The sequence below is a fragment of the Tupaia chinensis genome, unplaced genomic scaffold (genome assembly GCF_000334495.1).
Source record: "Tupaia chinensis unplaced genomic scaffold, TupChi_1.0 Scaffold000117_2, whole genome shotgun sequence".
NCBI classification, from domain to species: Eukaryota; Metazoa; Chordata; class Mammalia; order Scandentia; family Tupaiidae; genus Tupaia; species Tupaia belangeri.
The window spans coordinates 2,570,532-2,578,757 of record NW_006159583.1 but is presented as its reverse complement, the minus strand read 5'-3'; the positions used below and the strand labels follow the sequence as shown (position 1 = coordinate 2,578,757).

General features: G+C 40.3%; 1 protein-coding gene across 2 annotated transcripts in view; it reads left to right on the top strand.

The window, feature by feature from the left end:
• The window catches only part of ARHGAP18 (Rho GTPase activating protein 18), a 173,797-nt gene that overhangs the window by 3,845 nt on the left and 161,726 nt on the right, over positions 1-8,226 (top strand). The window contains exon 2 of one of the 2 annotated variants that reach the window (XM_006144269.3): positions 998-1,020. The exons of the other annotated variant lie outside the window; for it this stretch is intronic. The gene's annotated coding sequence lies outside the window, so the exon portion shown is untranslated. The remainder of the gene's footprint in view (positions 1-997; positions 1,021-8,226) is intronic. 2 annotated transcript variants of the gene reach the window in all.

The following is an 8,226-nucleotide window of genomic DNA, read 5'->3' as shown; positions in this document are numbered from 1 at the left end:
TTGCTAATATAATGTCCAGTAATATTTTCTTTATTTTAATTGCCGGAGGGTACATGTGCTCGATAGAGAGAGAGAGAAAGAAAGCAACCCACCAGCAGTTGGGTGTGATGACATTGGAATCCTTTTTTCTTGTTTTTTTTTCCATCCAGTCCAGATTCTGGGCATGTACACACACATGTGTGTATAAACACACACATACACACTTGGTGTGTTGTTCAAGTGCTTGAGCCAGATTCCTAATTGCAGCTGGCCATTTGTGATTTGGCTCCTTATGCACTGGGTTTAACAGCTGCACTATGGGCCTGGTCTTTAAGTCATATTTTTTTTCTTAATGGACTCTTAACACTTTAATTGAACAACCTACATGTGTGGAACGATGAGATATTTTTATGCCATTTATAAGTAAATGTATGCCATTCATCATGTAAGGTCTTGCCAACTCCATTTGCCATTGGGATTGGGGAAGCAGAACCAAGAGGCACTACACTTGGGTGACTTAAATTCTCGTGGATAAGGCCCTAACTTTCAATACTGTTGCATTGAGGATTGTTAGAACACTGTGGACCAGCAGATGGTGTAATGGTAATATCGTTGGACTCCCATGCAGTCGACTGTGCTTCAAGTCTCAGCCCTGGCAGCTTAAAACTCACACCAGGTGCATGTGCACCCCAAATCCCAAGAGGAGACTGGAGGAGAAGGCATTGCAGCATGCAATCCCTTATGGGGTGATTTTTTACTTTCTGTTTCTCTGTCATTCTCTATCTCTTTGGTGAGTGTATCTGCCCTATAGTAAAAGTCTCTCCAAAAAAAAAAAAAAGATTCTAGAATTCACTGAATTTGGGGGACACATTCAAATTACAGTAGTCCTGCTGTCTGCCTTCTCTCCTGCCTCTTCTTAATGCCCGATGGTGCATTATATATATGAAGGGGGTAGGGAGGAAGGGAAGGAGATAGAGAAAGTGAAAAATTACTCATACCACAATTCCTTTTTTTCCAGTTCTTCCTTCTCTCTGGACCTGGGTATGTGTATGCATCCAGTGTGTTTTAAAGCTGCTGAGCCACGTGGAATCTAGCTTCATCTGCACAAGCACTGTGATATGGAACTGAATACTGTCTTTTCATTTTACTTTTTTCTTTTTTACTCATGATAAAGCATGTGTGCATGCATCTGTGTATATGTGAGAGAGAGGGGGAGAGGAGGAGAGGAGGAGAGAGAGAGAGAGAGAGAGAGAGAGAGAGAGAGATGACAACCCTCCCAGAGGCTCTGATCATTCTATGATTCCCTTTCTTCATCCCATTGGATCCTGAGTATTCTTCAACATGCCTGGAATGCTTAAGGCTAACCAGGTTGGAGATTTGAACCATCATAGCCATATGAGATCTGGCTTCTCTCTCTTTCTTTTATTTATTTATTTTTTTCATGAGGCACATGTACTTGCTGGAGAGAGAGTGGGTGAGTACAGAAAGTGAGAAAGCAAGTATGGATGACCATACCTTAATCCTGTCTCCTCCATTCTCCTCTCAGGAATTTGGGTATGCATGCACATATGCCCAGTCTGCTTTTCAAGCCCCTGGGTCCAGGACTTGAACTGTGTGGTCAGCCATGTGAGATCCAGCCCCCTTAACCAACACACCACCTGGCTGGTCCCAGGAACCATGTTCTCTGGAGCAGTTCATTACATGGAGATGGGCCGTCCTGCCTCTTCTTGATTTGGTTCTGTCTGCAGGTCTTGAGAAGCTTCTCTCCTTGTCTTCCTGGTTGCATCACTGGGATAGAGCTCAGAACTGCCGAAATGCTAGACCTCCTGGCTCTTGGTGTCTAGGAGTTAATAGCATCATGCCCTTATTTGGTTTGGGGCATAGCTGTGCTAAGCCAGGTGGGATGATGGTCTGCTCCAGAGCTCGCTGTTCTAGGTGTTTTCTGTCCTGCTCTGGACTTTTCATTTCATAGGAACACTTAGAGGTGGTGGTTGTACAGTTTCTTTTTTTTTTTTTTTTGAGAGAGATTTTCGCTATAGGGCGCGTGCGCTCGCCAGACAGACAGAGAGAGACATAGAGACAGAAAGCGAGAAATCACCCCCCAGGGGGGATGGTCACGCCGCAATCCCTTCTCCTCCATTCTCCTCTCGGGATCATGGGCACGCACGCACACGCGCCCGGCGTGAGTTTTAAGCCACTGGGTCCGGGACGCGAACCGCGGTCGACTACGTGGGAGTCCAGCGACATAGCCATTACGCTAACTGCTGGTTCCCGGTTGTACAGTTTCTACTCATTTTGATATTTAGTGAGGTTTTTCTTTTCCTAAAAGGAGCTAGAGAATAAGAGGTTTCCTTCTTTAAGGGGGTGTGTGACAACACTGGGACCGCGAGTGGATTAGAGCAGGGGGAGCAGGTCTAATCATTCTGATGACACATTCTTTTGACTTCTGTGTTAGCCGCGGTGAGTTGGCCAAGTTTATCTACTCCTGCGAGAGGTAAACAGAAACCATGGAGACCTGTGCAGCCAGTTTCTCCATCTGGAACCTTTTCCATAGCCAAGTCCTCTGTGTATCTGGATTTCTATGTTGAGAGAAAATGTGAAACCTCATCTCCTTTACATGCATTTGGTAGTCGCTTTTTGGCTGTGAAGAACACTTAAGATTCTTTAGGGAAAATGAGGTGTATTGTGGGAACTGGACCCTCAGGAAAGGTGGCATCTCTTCTCTTCTGTGTTCAGTGACCTGGCACGTGGTGTCACTCATACAGGTCAGCCTTCTCTCTGAGATTCTTTCTTTTTTTCTTTTCTTTCTATTTTTTTTTTTCTTTAGGAGAGTGTTTTGTTCTAGTGCCAGAAAGACAGAGAGAGACAGAGAGACAGAAAGCGAGAAAGCAAGAAATCACCCCCTAGGGGGGATGGCCACGTTACAATCCTTTCTCCACCATTTTCTTCTTGGGATCTTGGGCACACATGCACACATGCTTGGCATAAGTTTAAACCACTGGGTCTGGGACTTAAAACACAGTCGACTACATGGAAGTCCAGTGACATAGCCATTATGCCAACTGTTGGTCCCGATTCTTTATTTTTTTTACCCTCTGGCTTAATAAGCATTTCAACTTGAGTGTGGTGACTCTCGATGGCTGCTCTGGCCTTGTCACCCTCCATTATCATACATCTTGTAGCTAACTGGCCTTTCTCTTTATTTCTTTATTTCATATTTGTAAAAGGAGATTAGATTTACTTAGATAATTTTTTAAGCAGGCCCAAAGTAGATTCCCAGACAAGGCAGGTTATGATTTAACATTTTTTTTTTTTTTTTAATTAAGAGAAGCTGGGTCCTGTAGAATTTTTTCTACAGAGTGGATTCTTGTAGAAAGGATGTGAATCTTTTCAAGATATTCAGGACATAATGCATTTTTTTGTTTCCTCACCCACGAAATCAGCATAGTACTTATTTCACAAGTTAATTATAAGGATCAGTATGTAGTTTTTTTCTTTTTTTTTAGTATGTAGTTTTTGAGAGTATTCAAAAATATATCAACAGGGAGTATTATTAAATCTTTTTTTTTTTTTTAGAGAGATTTTCACTGTAGGGCGTGTGCGCTCACCAGACAGACAGAGAGAGACATAGAGACAGAAAGCAAGAAATCACCCCCCAGAGGGGATGGTCACGCCGCAGTCCCTTCTCCTCCATTCTCCTCTCGGGATCTTGGGCACGCACGCACACGCGCCCGGCGTGAGTTTTAAGCCACCGGGTCCGGGACACGAACCGCGGTCGACTACGTGGGAGTCCAGCGACATAGTCATTAAGCTAACTGCTGGTTCCCTAAATCTTTTTCAATATAGTATTCATTTTTTTTCCCCAGACATTTGACTTAGCCAGAGTAATATGGAAATTTTGTTTTAATTTACATTTTACAGTTTTTGCTATGCACTCAGATGTAAGTTCACTGAGGTGGACATTTTGCCTTTTTATTTATTTCTTTTTTTAGGGGCAGGGGTGTCTCTACACTCAAGCCTTAGGAAATTTTAGTCTTGGTCCACTCTAGGCAATTAATAAAAGTTTGAGTGGATGAATGAATCACTATGTAGAGAGGTGTAGGGATTGCACACACCGAATTTGGAAGCCAGACTGTCTAGGTTGGAGTTGTGGTTTTGTTATTTAATAGCTTTGTGACCTTAAATAAGTGTTTTAATGTCTTAGGGCCTCAGAATTTTCTTCTCCTTTTGCAAATTGGGAATAATAACACCTAATCCAAGAGTTACTATGAGAATTTAATAAATTAACATACATAGCGTTTTGCAGAGAATACATAAAGTAGAGCGTGTTTTCTGTGATGATGAAGGGTACTCAAAGGCTGTTATGACCTGCTGGTGTTTTAATTTAAAAATAGTGTTGGAAAGCATTCACATGTAAACGGTTTGAGAAGTGCATATTTCCTTTAATGCATATGCAGTAAGCTATGATTTGAATGTGTCCCCCCAAATTCATGTATTGAAATTTGGTTGCTATCTTGATGTTATTACAAGGCTAGAAACTTAATCCTACTATGGTATTAAGAGGTGGGGCCTTTGTGAGGTAATTAGGGTCAGATAAAGCCATCAGGGTGATTTCTGCATGACTGAGTACTGTAGCTGTCTAAGACGAGGGAGAGTGACCAGAGCAGACATACTCATGCCCTCCTCCTGTGATGCCCTGTGCCCATGTGGGCCTCTGCATAGTCCCTACCAACAAATGGGCTCTCACCAGATGTGACCTCTTTTCCTTGGACCTTCAGAACCGTAAATCGAATAAACCTTTATTATTTATGAATTATTCAATCTGTGGTATTCTGTTATTAGCAATAGAGAAGAGACTAAAACACAGTATAACATTTTTACTTTTAAAATTATTGTGTGGGACCAGCAGTTGGCGTAATGGCTATGTTGCTGGATTCCCACGTATTCGACCATGGGCGTGTGTGCGTGCATGCCCAAGATCCCAAGAGGAGAATGGAGGAGAAGGGATTGTGGTGTGGCCATCCACCGAGAGGGTGATTTCTCTCTTTCTGTCTCTCTGTCTCTCTGGTGAGCGCACCCACCCTATAGCAAAACCTCCAAAAAAAATTGTACAACAATATTACACAAATATATCACATTATTATTTCAGTGACTATAAAGAACACTAAAAAAACCCAAACAAATAAACAAACAAACAAAAAAACCCACCTTCTTCACCTTCTTATAGGCTCGAATTGTGGACCAGCAGGTGGTATGCAGGTTAAGGTGGCTGGATTCCACATGGTTGACTGTGTTGTTTGAGGCCCAGACCTGGCAGCATGAGAAACATGTTGAGTACTTGTGCATGTATGCTTAAAATCCCAAGAGAAGAATGGAGAAAAAGGGATTGCAGTGTGGCCATCCCCTCTGAGGGGTGAGTTCTCACTTTCCCTCTTTATCTTTCTGTCTGTAGTGTGCACGTGCATGGGCCCTATAGCAAACTAAAAAATTTTAAAAGGGCTTAGGAGGGACCAGCGGTTGGCTTAATGGCTAGTACGTGCATGGGTCCTATAGCAAACTAAAAAATTTTAAAAGGACTTAGGAGGGACCAGCGGTTGGCTTAATGGCTATGTTGTTGGACTCCCATGTAGTTGACCGCAGTTCGAGTCCTAGACCCAGTGGCTTAAATTCATGCTGGGCATGTGTGCCTGTGTGCTCAAGATCCCGAGAGGAGAATGGAGGAGAAGGGATTGCAGTGTGGCCATCCCCTCAGGGGGTGATTTCTTGCTTTCTGTCTTTCTCTGTCTTTCTGGTGAGTGCACGTGTCCTATAGCAAAAAAAAAAAAAACCTCTCAAAAAAAAAAAAAAAAAGACTTAGGATATTAAAGTTTTATTAGACCCAGGAAACTGTTTTATATAGTTTGAAACTGTTTCAAAAAGCAGTCTGGGTGAATATAACTTTGTAATTCACTCGTTACTCATAGTAAAATGAAAATCATCTGATTTAAAGCAAGGAAAAGTTATCCGTGCCTGATCCTCAAGAAGAGAATTGACCTTAGGTTATTTTAATACTTGTATTTGAAAGTTCTAGTTATCAAAATAGCTAGAGCACTTGAGAAAAGGATGATTTTTTAATACTTTTTTTACCCTTAAAATATATTTATGTACATTATTAACAACTCTTGGTCTCACAACCAAGAACTGGTATTTTATGAAACAGACCTAAGCTCCAAGGCACAGATCTGGGAAACGTTCCCCTCTCAAACTCGTCATGGACCCCATACACCATCTCTTTCCCATTTGCCTCATACCAATAAATTGCTTTCACCTCTACTATATTCTCAGCTGCAGACTTGGAAACATCTTCCTCTTATCTGGTTCTTTTCATATCCTCCCTGCACTTGGCATTTCAAATGTCTATAAACTTGGTAGTTCCTGACCACAAATGGCTCAACAGAGCAGGCCACTTTGCGTCCTTCCACCTCAAAGAGACTGGGAGCCTTTTTGGTCGACGTGGGAGTGATTAGAGGAAGGGAGAGCTGGAGGGAGGGTAGAGATATATCCCAGTTAGAAATGCAGACTCCCTTTCTATCAGGAAAAGTGGTGTAAATAATATTTAAATTCCATGGAGTTATAAGTTCTCGTTCCTTTCCTGTTATGGATGAATGAGCAGATTCATGAGCATGAAAATGCAAAACATCATTTATTTGTAGAATTGTGTCTTGAGTCCTCACCTCCAAGTTTAGAAATTAACTTTTCCAACTTAAATAAAATGTTCAACCCAGGAGGGAGTTACTACTGCTCCTTATTTCTTTTTTGCCTCTCAGGACTTTTCTGAAGGCAGAAGTGGGAGTGCTGGTTTTTTTTTTTTTTCCCTGCCTCTGTTTTTATCTTTATTAACTGTAGTATAATGTGCCTCCCAGCATACATGGGGTTCCGTACAACCTGAACAGTATGTTCCCCCCCAAGCTCCTGAACACGTGCCTGTCTTTCATTAAAAATTATGCGCTTGTCTACATCTGTCATTTATTTTGGGAGAATGAGAAAGGTGGAGATTGATACACATTCTTGTGACCTTAGCTGAATCAGATTAGAACTGTTTGAGGCGAACTTTCCATGTCCATGAACTCGAAGTTCATGGAAAAATAGAATTTAATTTATTTTTGTGCAAAAAACTTGAAATCCATGCATAGTTATTTCCAAGAAGTTTTTGAAGACCTCTCTCCCCATATAATAGAATTAACAGCATGGTGTTATAAAATAGAACTGTGTGGAAAAATCTTCAGATTTACATTAATAAAAATTTTGAAATTTGAGTGGTTTGGCTTTAAAAACTTGGTTTACCTCTGAATGCTAATGACTATCAGATACCATTTTTACTTGATAAAAATAATAGGAATTATATATTACTGATGAACAGAAAATATGAAAATCTTACCTAGGAGGAGAGTTGGGTAACTCGAAAAGATTTTAAAGATATAGAAATATGGGATATATTACAATTTTATTTATTAAATGGAATTTTAATACATAATTTTACAAAATAAAACAAAAAACAACCTGTCAAATTTCTTGCTGGATTCTCATTATCAGCCTAAAAAAATGAATATAAGAACTTCAGCTCTGAAGAAGCTTGCAATAAAATTGAAATAGACTCTAAAACAATGTTTTCAGCTTCACATTTAAGAATCTTCGGCATGGTTCTGTTTTTTGAGATCTGAAACTTTAAAAGAATTTGCCCTAGAGTAATTGAGAAAGGGCTTGAGTAAGAAAAGGTAAATTGGCAACTGAAAGTTGAAAGGAACGTAGGCTATTTATAGGTGGTCTAGAAACATGTAACTTGACCAACTTGTTCTATAATTAATGTTTTTACTAGAGTTACTAAGTGAGTGCCTGTTCATTTCTCTGTGTCCAAATAATACAGTCACAATTATGGTCTGTCATCTGTTAGAAGTTATTTTGCTGAAGGAAGAAGTAAACATGTATTATGTCTTTTAAAACAAATACATCATTGAGTATTAATTTTTATTTATTATTGAAAATGAGGTATGTACATTGAGTATTTTTAGACAAACTCTTTTGAATTATACTAATTTGAATTATTTTGTAATTTACTGTAATCATACAGTACCATCATCTTGAATATATTTAGGTAATTGTATAAATACACTTTTATTAATCCCCTTTGTCTTTTTTTTTTTTTGGAGAGATTTTCACTGTAGGGCGCGTGCGCTCGCCAGACAGACAGAGAGAGACATAGAGACAGAA